This window comes from Dromaius novaehollandiae, chromosome 4, assembly GCF_036370855.1.
Source record: "Dromaius novaehollandiae isolate bDroNov1 chromosome 4, bDroNov1.hap1, whole genome shotgun sequence".
NCBI lineage: Eukaryota > Metazoa > Chordata > Aves > Casuariiformes > Dromaiidae > Dromaius > Dromaius novaehollandiae.
In genome coordinates, this window is record NC_088101.1 from 17,288,049 (window position 1) to 17,302,563 (window position 14,515).

Below are 14,515 nucleotides of genomic sequence, written 5' to 3' on the forward strand. Positions count from 1 at the left end.
GGGAAGGGGTTAGTAACAGAGGCAACCCTAGAAAACTTTGATATTTAGTAAAAGTTTGATGATTCACTTAAGTATGTTCATTTTTTTGTTGTTTTTTTCTTTTTAAGAACCAGGAGCCTGTAACATTTCATTCACCCACTTTCTACTGTCACAAGTTAAACATGCTCTGGGGCTGCTGGAAGATGGAGAGTGATGGGTTGCGATGCCTGTATTCAGTTCTCCTGTTTCTGTTTAGGCTAGTCTACATTTAGCAAACAGGCAAGCTTGGACATGGAAGCAAAGTGAAAACCCCACTGAGTTTAATAAAGAGAGAAAAACTAAAATAGCATTTGAAATGTGTCACCCCTCTTATGTATCTGATGCTTCGGTATGTTCATCAACAAGCCACCATCATTTACAGTAACTAAAAAAGAGAGCCATCACTGCCAACTTCTTTTTGAAGCTGCTGCATAGAGAACTGTAGGCAACTTTAGATGACAGAGAATAAGCTTTTTCTTCCACGTAAGGTTGTCAGGAAAGCCCTGTCTTGGTCAACAGCAGATAGACACTCACTGATAACAGTTGCTGTGCAGTGAAGTCTGAGTTTCTTCATCAAAGAGAAGGGTCTAGGAAGCTTTTAGAGCTCTACAAAGGTCCCCAAAGTCTTCACTCAGCATTCTCCCAGGTGTGACTGTATTGCCACTGCATATTCTGTGCGGTCGAAGTGTTCGCTGAGGAGTGCTGCATATTGCAAATTAAAACTGCGTTCAGTCACCTCAGTATTTCCAGTATTAATTGAAACGCAGGATATTCAGCTGTCAGAGCTCCCAAAATGTTTTGTCAAGATCTGATATGCTTCGGCTTGGGGACTGGGGCTTGCACTGCAATACCAGTGCACTCTCTCTGTTAATTAGGTTGCTACAGGAAGGTCCTTAATAGACTTCATAAAGTCAGCAACATTTCCTTTCTTTTCTCACTTTCAGGCAAGTCGTAGGATGGCAGTTTACTTTCCTCTCTGTTTCTTGGGGTGAGAGAGCAATCTGATGAAGAGGGATTCTGCTGTACGGAGGAGTTGAGAGGAGGTGTCCTGATGCCACCACATAACACGACAAGCCCTCGCCACCTTCTAGAATTTCCTTTCAGAGCCAAGTTCCCTTCACAAGAGTTTGGGGGGGGTGGGGACTACGCTGCTATTTTCAAATCTCTGAAGAGCTTTCTAGCATGTCACCCACTGAACATAGATACTCATTCATGCATCCTCTGCGATTCAGCCACGCCAGGGCTAGGACATTCTGGTATTTAATAAATGCTTCTGCTTTTTAAAGGACCACTTACTTCTCTGTCAAATTAGTATTCTGCACTAATACACGATGTTTTGGTGTGGCAAGAACATTTTGGAGGCTAGTAAGTGCTTTGAATTGTTGATGTGATATGAACTGTGTGTTTGCTCCTCAGAATTTGCAGCACAGTAAACACTTATCACAAAGAAATGAGAAAAAGTCCTATTCGTGATGGAAGAATATTCTCATGAATGTGTGGAGACAGGCCAGGCTCATCCCTCTCTTAACATTTTTGTCATCAGGGAAAAATAAGCCAGGGAAAAATTTGACTTAATGGTAGTCCGACAGATGTGTAGTGCCAGATTCACCTTGGTGATTGTTAACTCTGGGGTCTAATGCTCATCTTATGTCGATGCTGTCCATGCTAAAGTGTGCAGATGCATTTAGAGTAGAGCTGAAGATTGTGGCTGTGCTTTGGGGAAAGTATATCTCCTTTGTTTCCATCCTGAACGCAGACTAAGCTTCTGTTACTTACCTTGTAATTGAACTAAGGACTATCATGGTGGTAGGAAGAATATCACTTCTCCTTTCCTCTCAGTGATTAGGATATCTCTTCGTGTTGTCAGAGATCTTGACTATCAGTTCTCTGTCCAGTTCAAGAGTTGTATGAGACAAAGTCAACCACCTTGAAAGCCAGTCTTCACTGGCTTCAGAGGCTCTGCAGTACTTTATTCTTTGGCTGACTCGGCTAAATGCATTCAAATGGACGAGTAGTCGTAGTTCATCTAAAACTGCATTCTGTCAAAAGCTGTACGTACCAAGTTGTTATGATTGTGCACACAATTTCTGAGAACAGTTAAAAAGCAAACACAGGTGTTTCAAATGCTCCCTAAGAGCATTCAATATCTGATAAGATTTACTGAAATGAGAAATAAAGATCATCTCTTCGTATCTCTGTTTCTAACACGCCCTTGAAGAAGTCTGCGTACAGCAGGAAGCAAAGCTCAGGGTGTCAGCTCAGTGTGGGTGGGAGACAGGCTGGAGTTGGTGTGTGCCCTCTTCCCTGACGCCCTCCCCCCAGGTCCCTCACAGATACGCGAGGGAGCATCCTCCCGTGGGGAGTTAAAAAAGGAAATGGAGGAGGCGATGGTGCGTTTCAGGCTTGTGCGTGCACAGCACTGGCTGTGGAGGGGTATATTAGCCTCGGCTTGTGTATGCGCAAGGAGACCTCTCCAGGTGGAAGGAGAAATTTAACAGAGAGAGCACATGGCATGAAGCAGGGAAGGGAGGCGAGGAAGAGGAGGCCTGGAGGCAGAGAAAGGCTTTGAGGGTTGGTTTTTTTCTTTTCTTTTTTCTTTTTTTCCCCCCCCTCTCTGTGATATAGGCAGGGTAAAATGGCAGAGTGCTGGGAGGAGGTGAAACTGAATTTGAAGCACTGCTGAGGTAGCAGATATCCAGGAACATTTACAGTCTGAAGCTTGTCTGTCTGTGGTGCATGAAAGGGAAGTCCCAGGGAGGACATGCAGCCTTTGAGTTTTCTACTTTTTTGCTTAATACAGGACACAGGTGTCTCCAAAGTGATGTAACATTAAAAGATTTTTCCTGAGGTTAAGGTTCCTGGTACAGGAGCCCGGTGGAAAGGGGTGTGCTCAAGGATTGTGTGCTAACCGTGGCAAGCAGACGCTAAGTGAAACAAGGAAAATGTTACACATGGGAAGACTGGGGCACAGGATGATGCTCTTCTCTTAAAGTCCCATATGTAGCATGAGAAGGTCAGAGAGTGCATCCAAATCACCAGTTTCTGAATGAGAGCACTCTTTGTAGTATTGATGTATCACTATGGCTAAAATAGACAATTATTTTAAAATTATTTTGTCCAACCAAGGACTATACTCATCCCTGGCATAATTGCACAGAAATCTATGGACTTACTCACAAAGGTAAGTTGGACTCTGTAACTTCAATGACTCTCTAACTACAAAGGAAGGACTAGAGAAATTGCAATATGTGTGCAAGATTTTTTTCATCTGATCAATGAAGCAACTGGTTTCATCAATAAAAACATTTTGGTTCATCTCTGTTAAGGTTCTTAACATAACAAGAAGTTTCTGTTTTACTCCTTGATAGTCTTTCATCTGTTATATAAACAAGTAGTCAAAGCCAAAGCAAACTGTGACATCCTCCCTTACAAAGATAAATAAAGATCAGTCTTTTCTGACATTCTGCCTAATAAAAAAACAGTAAACAAGGCAGAGAAAGAAAGGAAGCAAAAAAATGTTTTAAAAACAGAGAGAGTAAGAAATGGAGGACAACTGTCTGGAAGATATATGTTCCTCATGGCAAAAAAAAAAGAGTATAGGCTGAAACTGACAGCTCTACTTTTGAAAGATGTTGAAAATAATTATTTTCTTGTGAATTTCAACATATATTTTTGTAATTTTCACCCCTCTGTTTAGCTCTCTGCCTCTCAAAACCAAAACTCCTCTCTGTACCAGCCTATTATGACAGTGAATTAAAGCATGAATCCAGAGATGACTTTTTTCCTAAATGATAAAGGATTGGGGAAAAAAAATTGCATTTCTTTCTCAAGTGATTTAGAATCAGCTTTTCATGTCCTAGGGTTTGGTATATATCTTTGTAAGAGTATATTAAAATAGAACTAAAATTAACTTGTACATATTAACTGAAGAATTAAATTCTCATTCTTAAAAACTTCTAAAATTTGGGGGAAAATGGGTGTGTGATTTAAAACTGCCCTTGGGCGCTTTTACGAATGCCTAACCAGAACAGATTTCATGGATCACTTTGACCTTGGGAGAATTAAAATATGTAGGTCATAGTCTTTTATAAAAGAATTGCACAGTAGATGTTGAAATTAATCTCTCTATAGCACTGCTCATTCTCCTGTTTTTCTCTGTCAATATTCTCTTTCCTTTTAGTTGTAAATTGTTGATTTTCTGTATATTCTTGTAGTGTGTCCCAGTGATGAAATCATTTTACAAAATGTAAGCAGTACAACATTGCATCCTTAAAATTGTCATCCCTTAGAGCTAATCACCTAATATCCCTAATGAGTAAAGATACTGCATTGCATAGTGTGAATTATGCACACTAGCCCCTCCATGTAGCGAGCAGTGAAGCATGTGCATAGTTTTTGCTTGTGGAAGTAAGAATATGTGCATTTCCAAAATCTGGCACTATGCCACTGATCATATCTCGGGTTGTATTTGTGCAGATCTTTGAGGTGTTTGAGTGCAGGAATCCATATGCAAATTTAGTGGCTATTCCTTTCAGCTCATAATCAAAGCATTGATAACTTGACCGAGCTTTGGAGAATGCTAATGATATCCTTCCCGTAACAAAGATGAAATGAAAATAACGTCTGTCATTTCTGGCTGCCAAAGTTCCCATTGAAATGATTATTTTAATACTGATGAAATTTCATTGTATAATAGGGTTCCTAGAGTAGTGAATATGCTTCTTTTTATCATTTTACATTTTAATAAATAAAATAGAAAGGGATGAATTTTGAGGAACTTTCCCTAGCTCTTTTTGTCAATCATTGTTATATTGAGACATTGCATTCTTTTTAAAACAAGCCAGAAGAAAATCAATGTTATAAAATTGCAAACTAGAAAGCTACTTTTTGTTAATTTCTAATTTTAAAGTGAAAAAAGTCTGTTTAGAAAAATCTATGAGAAATGAACTTTATCATATTGTCAAAGATACTGGCTTGATCTCTAATGGGAAATCTTCCTAATTCTCAGAATGGAATAGATGGCAATAGAATTTGAAGACAAAAGGTAAAAATAATGATAAAAAAGTGGCATTGACCCTAGATGAACCTTCTAACTACTTCAAACCAGAATTTCATGCAAATTTAACCTGATCTCTAAGTAGAGTTTTACAACTGATAGGTTTGCCAAGTCCATTTTGTTTTTCAGTACTGGAAGTAATAGGTTCCTATTTAACCCACATTTTTCAAATAGAACATCTCCTGCTAGAATAAGGATTGTGTGGTGGAATGTGATGAAATAAAACTTCAATGCTTGAAAGACATAAAATCAGAAGATTGCATGAGCTCCTTTTCCAAAAATTTTGTGCCAGGCAATGCAGGTATATATTGCAGCTTAAAGTTGCAGTTTAGCCTTTTAGTAGTATGGGTAAGACTCTGCAAATGTGGATTTTGATTTAATGTAGTGCTTAAGCAAGTAGTTAACTTTGTATATGTGAGTAATGCCATTGAATCCAGCACACCTAGGTACACTGCTGACCTGCAGCTTTAGAATATATGAAAGACAGCCATAATAAGTGAATTTGTTGCCTTCTGTTTAAATCATAAATGAGACAAAACCTAGGCTGACATATTACATTTTTGCCTCTGCGTTTCATTCTTTGGTGGTGTCACAACTTGTCACAGAAGTGAGAGACAAACTCGCTCCTGAGGCTTGCTCAGTCCCCAAATCCAGGAACTTTAGAACAGGTAGTGTGATGCCACCGTGATACAGACCATTATTTTAATTTTGTATCATCTTCCATCTGTTTGCTTCAGGAACACTAATGAGTTACGAGGAAATGCGTTGTTAATCATACTTTAAAAGGAATTCAACAAAACACTAAGAGAAATACATATAGCAAGTCAAGAAGACCAAGAAGTAAGAGTACAGATCTAATTTCGTACATAGTCTGCACTTAAAGTTGTCATTAGTGGAATAACTATAACTGACTTAAAAGAGAAGCTTTCAAAGGCACAAAGGTGCCTGATGTCTGTTAGCTTTCAATAGTAACTGGGCAACTAACTCTGCTTTCTGACTTTGAAAATTTCTTGGGCCAATTACACTTGCACTGGGAAAACACTGGAACATTTTTCATATACATCCTTGAGATGTCTGTCTCTTGCTCTGGTAATTTTTATTGATATCTGTATAGCAGTTTTAAGCTACTGTAAAATAATTCTAAAATATCTGGTTAATGGGAAGTTACAGATACTACCTCAAGAAGCATCTGAATTGAGTGTTTTCTAGACGCCATTCCTTGTTTAAAGGAGTCGATAAAAGCAGTATTCTTGTTCTGTCAGTGTTTATAGCTCCAGTGTTGGGTTAAAATGTTAAAAGATTCTTATTTTAGCGTGTTTGTAAATTCCTAACTGAACTGATTACAGGTTACAGCAGTGCAACTATATTCAGAATGTGGTCTCATGAGGTATTACTGGTGTGTAGCGAAAATGAGCTGATAACTTAAGAAATAAAGCACTTACAGTCCTAATATTTTCTAGTCAAGGCTGTGATTGCTCTAATGTTTTATTACAGGTGTGATCTTAAGTAAATAAAGTCTAGCAGTTAATTAGGGAAGTGTCTTATGAAGGTCTGCAATGGCTGAATGAACGTGGCGTGACAAATGGCATACAAACATGCCTGTAGTTGGCTTTCTGAACTAGAAAGCCATCTGAAGTTCTGTTTGGTTGCCTGATCTCTCTTTCAAGCTTAAAGCTCTTCTCCCCCTCTTTAGCAATTGCATTTTGGAATTGTGCAGGAGAAGGAAAAGGAAAAACTCTTTAGTAGTCAGCCAGTAATTGAGTTTTCCTTTCCCTTGTTGAGTTGAGAGCTCCAAGGATCAAATTGCAGTTTATTTACTCGAGGTACGCAGGAGGTAGGGGAAGAAAAAAGGCTTTGTATGCAGATTAGTCACAGTTTCATGTCTATCATGTTCCCTGAAAGGCAGGATGGGAATTGGCCACCCAAGTCCAGTGTTGCCACTCACATTTGTGATTTTGATTTTTATCTGGTCTCTCTTGAAAGCTTGCAATGATCTGAAGGAAACGTTCTCCTTTGTATGTTCATTTAAACTACAGTTATCGCTTTATTTGTAGATAATATATTTTTCATAGTGGAAAGTTAGATGCTGATGTTTGATCATCCAGCTAGCTGGGTTGTCTACCCACTTCCCTCATAATGCTCTTGGACTATCGCTACTGAGTTTTGTTTGCATCTGTATATGTGATAGTTTTAGCTAGCCCAGCTGAGGGTTGTTGTAACATGGGGTGTAATCACTAGGAAAAAGGGAAAGAAAAAGGAATTTCTTATAGGAGAAATGTTACAACTTGGTATCTTGATTAAGTTCCAAATTTGCAAATCACAGGAAATCCTAGGGGAAAGGATTAAGTGAGGTTCTGACTGTAATCTCAGGTAGAAAATGGGCATATACTTATACCGAGGTCGGTATTCCCAATAACAAAAGCATCACCCAGAGTTTCTTACCTAAAGGTTGGATTCCAGTCGTAAGGGTTGTGTAAGCATCCTGATAACTTTGTATTTGGAAGAAACAGAGAAATCCCATTGAGATGAACTAGCATTTAGTTATCTATTAGTGGCATTTTTCTCTTCATCTCTGTACATCTCTTTCTAAACATAGTAGTTGTGGTCTTACTATACAGATTTTGAAAAGTAAATTAATTCTTTACATTCATGTAGTGTTAAGAGTGATTGCTTGGTAGCTGGTCCATCCTCGGCGTGACCTGTTCAGGTCAGTGATGCACGGAAATACTTGGTCCTCTCTCATAACAGCCCTTACCCAGATGTAGGCCAAAGACATTTTTCACCACTTAACTGCTCCATGTAGTGTTTGAAATGACTAATGCTGGGTTTGGGGGTGTCATTTTCCAGGGACCATTAATATCCTTGTTATGCAGCTAGACAGTAGGGAAAGCATCTTAGCCTAAAAGTTTCCCCTGTGTTTGTGACGAGGCCTGTTTTAACTCTACAAGTAGCATTTATGAGAATATTTTTGCAGATATTCCCTGTACAAATGTTGCTCTTTCCAGCCACCTTCTTAACTGCATTACAGATGAAACATCCTGGATGAAATCCTGGTTCCAATAAAAGTATTTATGTTCTTGATAACAAAATCACCCAGCCTATTTCTATATGAGACTTGAAAGCCTAGAGCTATAAATTAGTCTTAAATAACACAGTGTGATGGAAAAGGGAAAATATGAAAGAAACTGAGCTTAGAATTGGAGATGAACTTTAATGTTCTTTGGGAACCGCATCCAAAATCTGTTCTCATGGTATGTTTTTCACTAACTGCTTGGCACAATACTTGTATTGTAGCATAAAATGATGTTATAGGTGGCCTTACTGGTCTTGCATCTTTGGAAACTTGCATCTGTCAGGCAATTGCACTGTTTTTACTAGTCAAAAGTGGAATGGAAAGGTCTAATTTACAGATTGCTTCATTTTAGAAAATTACCTTTAGCAGTGTATGCAAAAAGCTTAAGCTACCATGATATCCAGCACGCAAATTTTATTAAAGTTTCTACCTCAAATCCCTCCTTTGAAGACAGACATAAGGTAGTGCTAAACACTGTATGCATTCTTTTGTTCTAACCATAAAACCATACCATAAAAAGAAGACAATAAGTTGCTCATGCCAGGAAAAACAGGCAATGGAAGAAGAAAATGTAATTTCTCAACTTGTGTGGTCATTATTCATTTGGCTTTTGGTGTTAATACTATATTGAAATACAGAACAATGCAATACAAGTCAAGGTGCCTTATTATCAAGTATCCTCAAGGTACTTCACAGTAACATCAAAAAGGAGACCAAAAGACGATAGTTCATCTGTAAGATAGGCTTAAAATTTTAAAATGTGACAAGGTGGGGGTCCCATCATCTCTAAAATGATTTCGTTTAGGGCTGTCTCTGTCCCTTTCTTTTTTGGTTTGTGTTTGTATTGTTTACTGTCCTTCACAGGAGGAAGAGTATCAGAAAAGGGAAAAAACAGTCCTCCTAGTGCTATCCAGCTGGGATGTCTGCACAGGAGGTGGAATCAGGCTAGCAGTTTGCAAACTTGTAGGAAAATGAAAGTTTAATGAGTGTTCCACAGTAATGTGCTTAATGTCTATGTTTGGTGTGGGAGGAAAGCCTAGGTTTTCATTTTTCGTACACTGTCTGTAGAGATTACAGTAACAGCTTATGCAGTACTTCATGAAAGGGTAAAGTGCTAGGGACTTGCTGAATCCGGCAGCCTGACTGCAAGGCTGCAGCAGCCCCTTACCCCTAGGTCCAACCAGAAGCGGGGCTGCGCGTGCGTTCCCTCTGGCAGCTGGGCTTAGACACTCAGTTCATCCACTCGCTGGTGCTGGGTGCCTGCTCACTCCAGTTGCCTCCTGCAGAGACACGCGCACACAGGTGGGTCTCTGTGGACACCAGGCCTTATGGTCGCTCAGGCGGTTGGACAGGACCTCCTGGTCCCTGCAGTAACCAGCTCCTCCAGTTGTCTCTCCCTCAGAGATGCACATGTATACCTGGCTTGCAACCTACTTAACCTGCTCGCCGGCTCATCTGGCTTGGCATTTGCTAGAATACCAGCCACAGTGACTTGCATGCCCTCGCTCACTCCGGTTGCTGGCCCCACGGACCTGAGGGCCCCTGAGACCTGCGGTCCCACCCTAGCTGTTGGCACTTAGACCTCCATACGTGCACACATACACAGAATAGGGACTCCTACTACCCAGGAGAACAGTTGGAAACAAAAATTAATAAGAAGACAGGATGGACTGTGCTGGTCAGGTGCAGTCTCTGGCCAGTCAAGTGTACTGAGCAGTCCTACCTGTTTACATGCAACCAGACCCTTTTATCTCCTTTTCCCTCTATTTTCCCACACTAGTTCCTCCCTAAACCGCCTTGATCCTTCCCTTTTGTCACCTTTGGTTTGTCCCCTACACATCACACAGTAAGTCTTGTGCAACCCAGCTTTTCCCAGCATCCCAGAGTGAGGCTGATACCGCCATAGGCAGTAACCCCCTTCAGTCCCTAAGGTGCCCAGAGAGCCACTGCCCATGACTCGTCTCCCCGGCCCGTGGGGCTGATGACTCTCCTAGGACAGCCCTGGAGGATCCAGGGGCTCGGCTCTCCCACTAGGTTATTGAGGCTGTCAAACCTACCTTGCACGTTTGTGCTCCAGGATTAATGACGAATGAGAGTAAGTCTGCACTGCACCTGCTGTCATCCTGGCAGCTCAGGTAAACCTGCCTAAGCCATCTTTGTATCGGCTGGAATATTTGGACACTTCAGTCAGATATCTGATAGAAATCTAATGACAAACGTGAAGGCTGACGCTGCCATGTAGCTTTGGCAGGGCTACAATGCCTGCATTACACTTTGTGCTGTTTCTTACCCTGAATTTCAAATGCCAGTGAGATCCAGTGAGGGGACACTGCATAAGCGAACGTAAAACGTAACAACGAATTAGTCAGGATGCAGAGAGCAGGCAATGTTGCTAGTGCCTTTAGCTAGGAGTCTGTCAGTAATTTTTATTGCAAATTCCCACACCAGGGCCCTTATTATATAAAAACGCTCTTGGGTAATTTAAAAAAAAATGATATAATCTTTTTGACAATATACCTTTCACAAGTGGAAAAACAAAACAGAAAATTTGAGGTGACTTTGGTACATATGCAAGCCTGGTTTCCTTTTCATTATGTTTTCCATGACCAACAGACAACAGTGTGGATGAGACGTGTCCGAAACTTAATGAAAAAGCTGCTCTGATTTACTCTGGGACATAAGGCAGAGAGCACATTTTGTCAGTTAAAGCCAAGGGATGAAAGTCAGTATAGGAGTTTCCTTTCAGCCTTAGATGAGTCATAGCTTCTCTGTTCTTCAATTTGCCCACCTGTAAAATGGAAATAATTCCCTCCTGTGTTATCTCCCGGAGACCTAAAGTTACAGTAATGATTTTTTTGTTTGCAAAGTTTTTCAAGATTTCAACATGAAAGGTGAAAGGCATGAAAAGATGAGTTGTTAACATATATAACCATGAGTTCTATTGTATGCTTGGCTACATTGCCCTGTTTTAGTCCCGATTTTGCTTTTGCCTGGCTGCATCATTTAACAAACTAACTGGAGAATGGCAAAAATACTAGTTTTTGGAGGTTTAAGCACTGTTTAAATACCTGCATGTTTAAAAATTCTTGCATTGAAAATGACAAAGATTTCCATTCAGGAACTGCCCAGTTGTACCGTTCTTTAACAACTTTTCAGCAAGTTAACAGTATTATCTTCCCATAGGAGGGCTTCCCTGTAGAAACGGTATCTTTTATTGAAGTCAGCCATTTACTTAGTTCATAAGCAGGCTATCTAATACTGAGTTTACCCATCTACCTGTCCCATCTTAGCATTAACACATTTCAAAACAAGTTCCAAAAACACAGATCAAGAGATGGAGCTTATTGAGAATCTCAGAAACCTTGAAGCGAGTGATGGGTACCTCATCAGGTATGACTAATGCATAATTCACTATGAAACTTCCAATGTGATATTTGTATTAGTGTATTGCATCCTTGTTTTTGGGCAGACAGCTTCCAAAGTTGTTTTTGGCTTGTATATTGAGACAGACCCCCTCATAAGCTGATAGGTGGAGCTGAATTTGTTGAAGAAAGTACAGTAAAGCTTCTGTGTGCTGTTTTGGAAAAAAGTACTTGGGAGATATCTTTGCATTCATCTAGACTGTGCAAGGTTGAAATGGGCAAGACACATGAATCCAAGCAAAATGCTTTGATAAGGTAACATTACAATTCAGTCGCCATCTTGTTCATGAGCTTGATGGGCAGTGGAAAATGTAGAGAACACTTCCTATTTATGAAACACACTGCAGGGCAAAAAATTTCCTCAGGTAATGCAGGACTTGAGATGTTCTCAGAGAGAACCTTAAAAATTAGAAAAAAAATCAGGTCTGCACATTGTAGGTAATATTTCCAAACTCTAATTAAATTGTTGTTCTTCCCTATCAACCCTTTTCATAATGTTCAACTAAATGAGTTTCTTTGTAATTACCTCTTATTTTTCAACTTTCATTTCTAATTAAGGATTTTGCCAATAAAGTGTGCTTTAATTTGGCAAGGTGAATGACAGATTTGCTGGAGCCTGCAGGGTAGAAGACGGTCACGACGACAGTCATGTTCCTGAAGAGAAAGAGGCTGATCTCTTGCCTCAGCCTTATCTGATTCAGGCACAAAATAATCATCTCCATGGAGCAAAGGGGCTGTGGTTACTCTGCATTTCCAAAAAAAGACCCTGGAAGGGATCAACCTGAGAACAGATGCAGACAAATGACCTTGATGATTTTAGATTAGTTTCAGTGAAAGTTATGTTCTTAAAATCTTGCTTTCTCATGAAAATGAGAGTGACTGATACACAGTGTCTAATGAAGATGGTTGAATATATCCAAAGAGCTTTCAGGGCCATTACTAGAAAGATTATATTTCTGAAGACCTCCGTGCTCTCAACAGAAAAAGCAGTGTATGTGTGAAAGCAAAAATTTCAAATTATTATTTAGGTTCTATATTTGTTTTTTAAAGTTCATCCTTAAAGAAACAAGAGTTTTCTATTCAGCAAAGAAACAATAATTGCCTTTCAAAACAGTAAGGTTTTCTTTCTGTATCCCTCTGTTAGGTAGGCTTAATTCTGTAGCTAGGTTGCTGGAGGATTATGTTTTGAGGGATAATTCAGTAATCCTTTACAATTAATACACAAGCCTTGCCTAGGTTAGGTTTCTATTTATCAGTCTCACATTTTTGAACTTTACCAGAGTTATCGGTCCCCTGTAGGCGGAGAAATTCTCTCTGTCAGCATCTTTCACAAATTCAGCAACCCCCTTCTGATTCACACATCTCCTTCTGCTGTACGCAGGAGGGGTTCTCCTTTGAAGTGTTTACTTTTGCGCTACACTTGGGTAAGACCCTTTTATTCTTTCAGGACCTAAGGTTCATTGTTTGGTTCAGTCAAAAATGAAACCTTTCTGTTATAGCTTCACTGTAGGTGTGTTTTACACCCTGCTGTTGTGCCACAAGTAAAAATTAAAACCTTGCTCAACTTTAACTTCAAAGCATTATATAGACATTATAGAAATGTGGAATTACTCAAATCTCTGAAGCACACCGTGAACTAAATTAGTGATTTGAAATTTTCCCATTTAATGTTAAACATCTTTCAAATTTTGAAGGTGCCAGCTGAATGCACTCAGTGATAGCTTTTCAAGGCTAGTTCATAACTTCTGCATACTCTTAAGTTTCCACCCCCTTTCTATCAATTGTTCTTTTTCTTTAGGTCAGAGATATAATGGAGTAATTGAAATAACTTAGTAGCATGTAACCACTTTACATTAAAAGATACTAAGGATAACATTCTGATTTATTAAGGAACCTTTTCTCTTTCTCTTCATAGTCACAAGACTTTACATATTATCTTTAGAGCCTGTTCCTAGTGAGCAGTTATTTCACATTGAGTCCTTAAGCTGCAGGACTTAATATGAACAAATTCACATGTAATTTCCCAATATAACTCCATTGAAATGGTTGTGTAATTCAGTGTAACTACATAAAAATGACAATGTAGCTGCTTCACAATTACATAATGGTTACAGGGCAGTGAGTGTTTCAGTGTAAAAGGTAATTGATTCCTAATTATTCTACCTTGAAAGAAAGGCGACTGCTCATAATTTCATTAAGGTGATAAGAAATGGCCCTTCAAAGGGAAAGAATCAGCCACATGTATACGTGTTTATTTTCTATTTGCTGAATACTACTTGATATCTGTTCTTTCAGATGAGATTTGTAAAATAGCACTCTGTCGTGAATTGGCAGCAGTATGAATATGAGAAAAGGGTTTTTGGGACTTAGTGCCTTGGGTTTTTGTGTTTGATATGCATTTATTTATTGTTCCAGAAGCAATTAGAAAATAAAACAATGCTATGAGGCAAGCGATTTCAAGGGTAATAACAATATGCCATAAAAACAAGTAGGCCACTTTGCCAGTACAAGTTCAACCTTAACAATAATAAACTCACTCAGCAAGCAAAAACGGGCCACCTATACTCCTGTCAATCAATTTGCTTTTTTTTCCTGGCCCCAAAGGCTCTTCCTCTTCTCTAGCCAGCAAGTGTTTATGGAACCGTCCCTCACCCGCCGCTCAATTTCTGCTCCCTCTCCCCTGCTGTCAGACGACACGGGGCCGAGCGCCGGAGGGCCTCAGTGACAGCTGCCAGATTCACAGCAATCTGGCCACTGTGCAAGTCAGGGATCTGGCGTCATTTGGGGTTTGATGCAAGCGGAGAGTCAAGTGTAGTGGAGCTGGCCTAGCGAGGACCGGCTGGGGAGTTTCCTGCAGAGGGGCAATTTTCCCATGATCTTCACCACCACCTTCAGGATGTTTTGTTCCACTAAAATGGTAAATGGGAGCATTGACCCAACGGATAT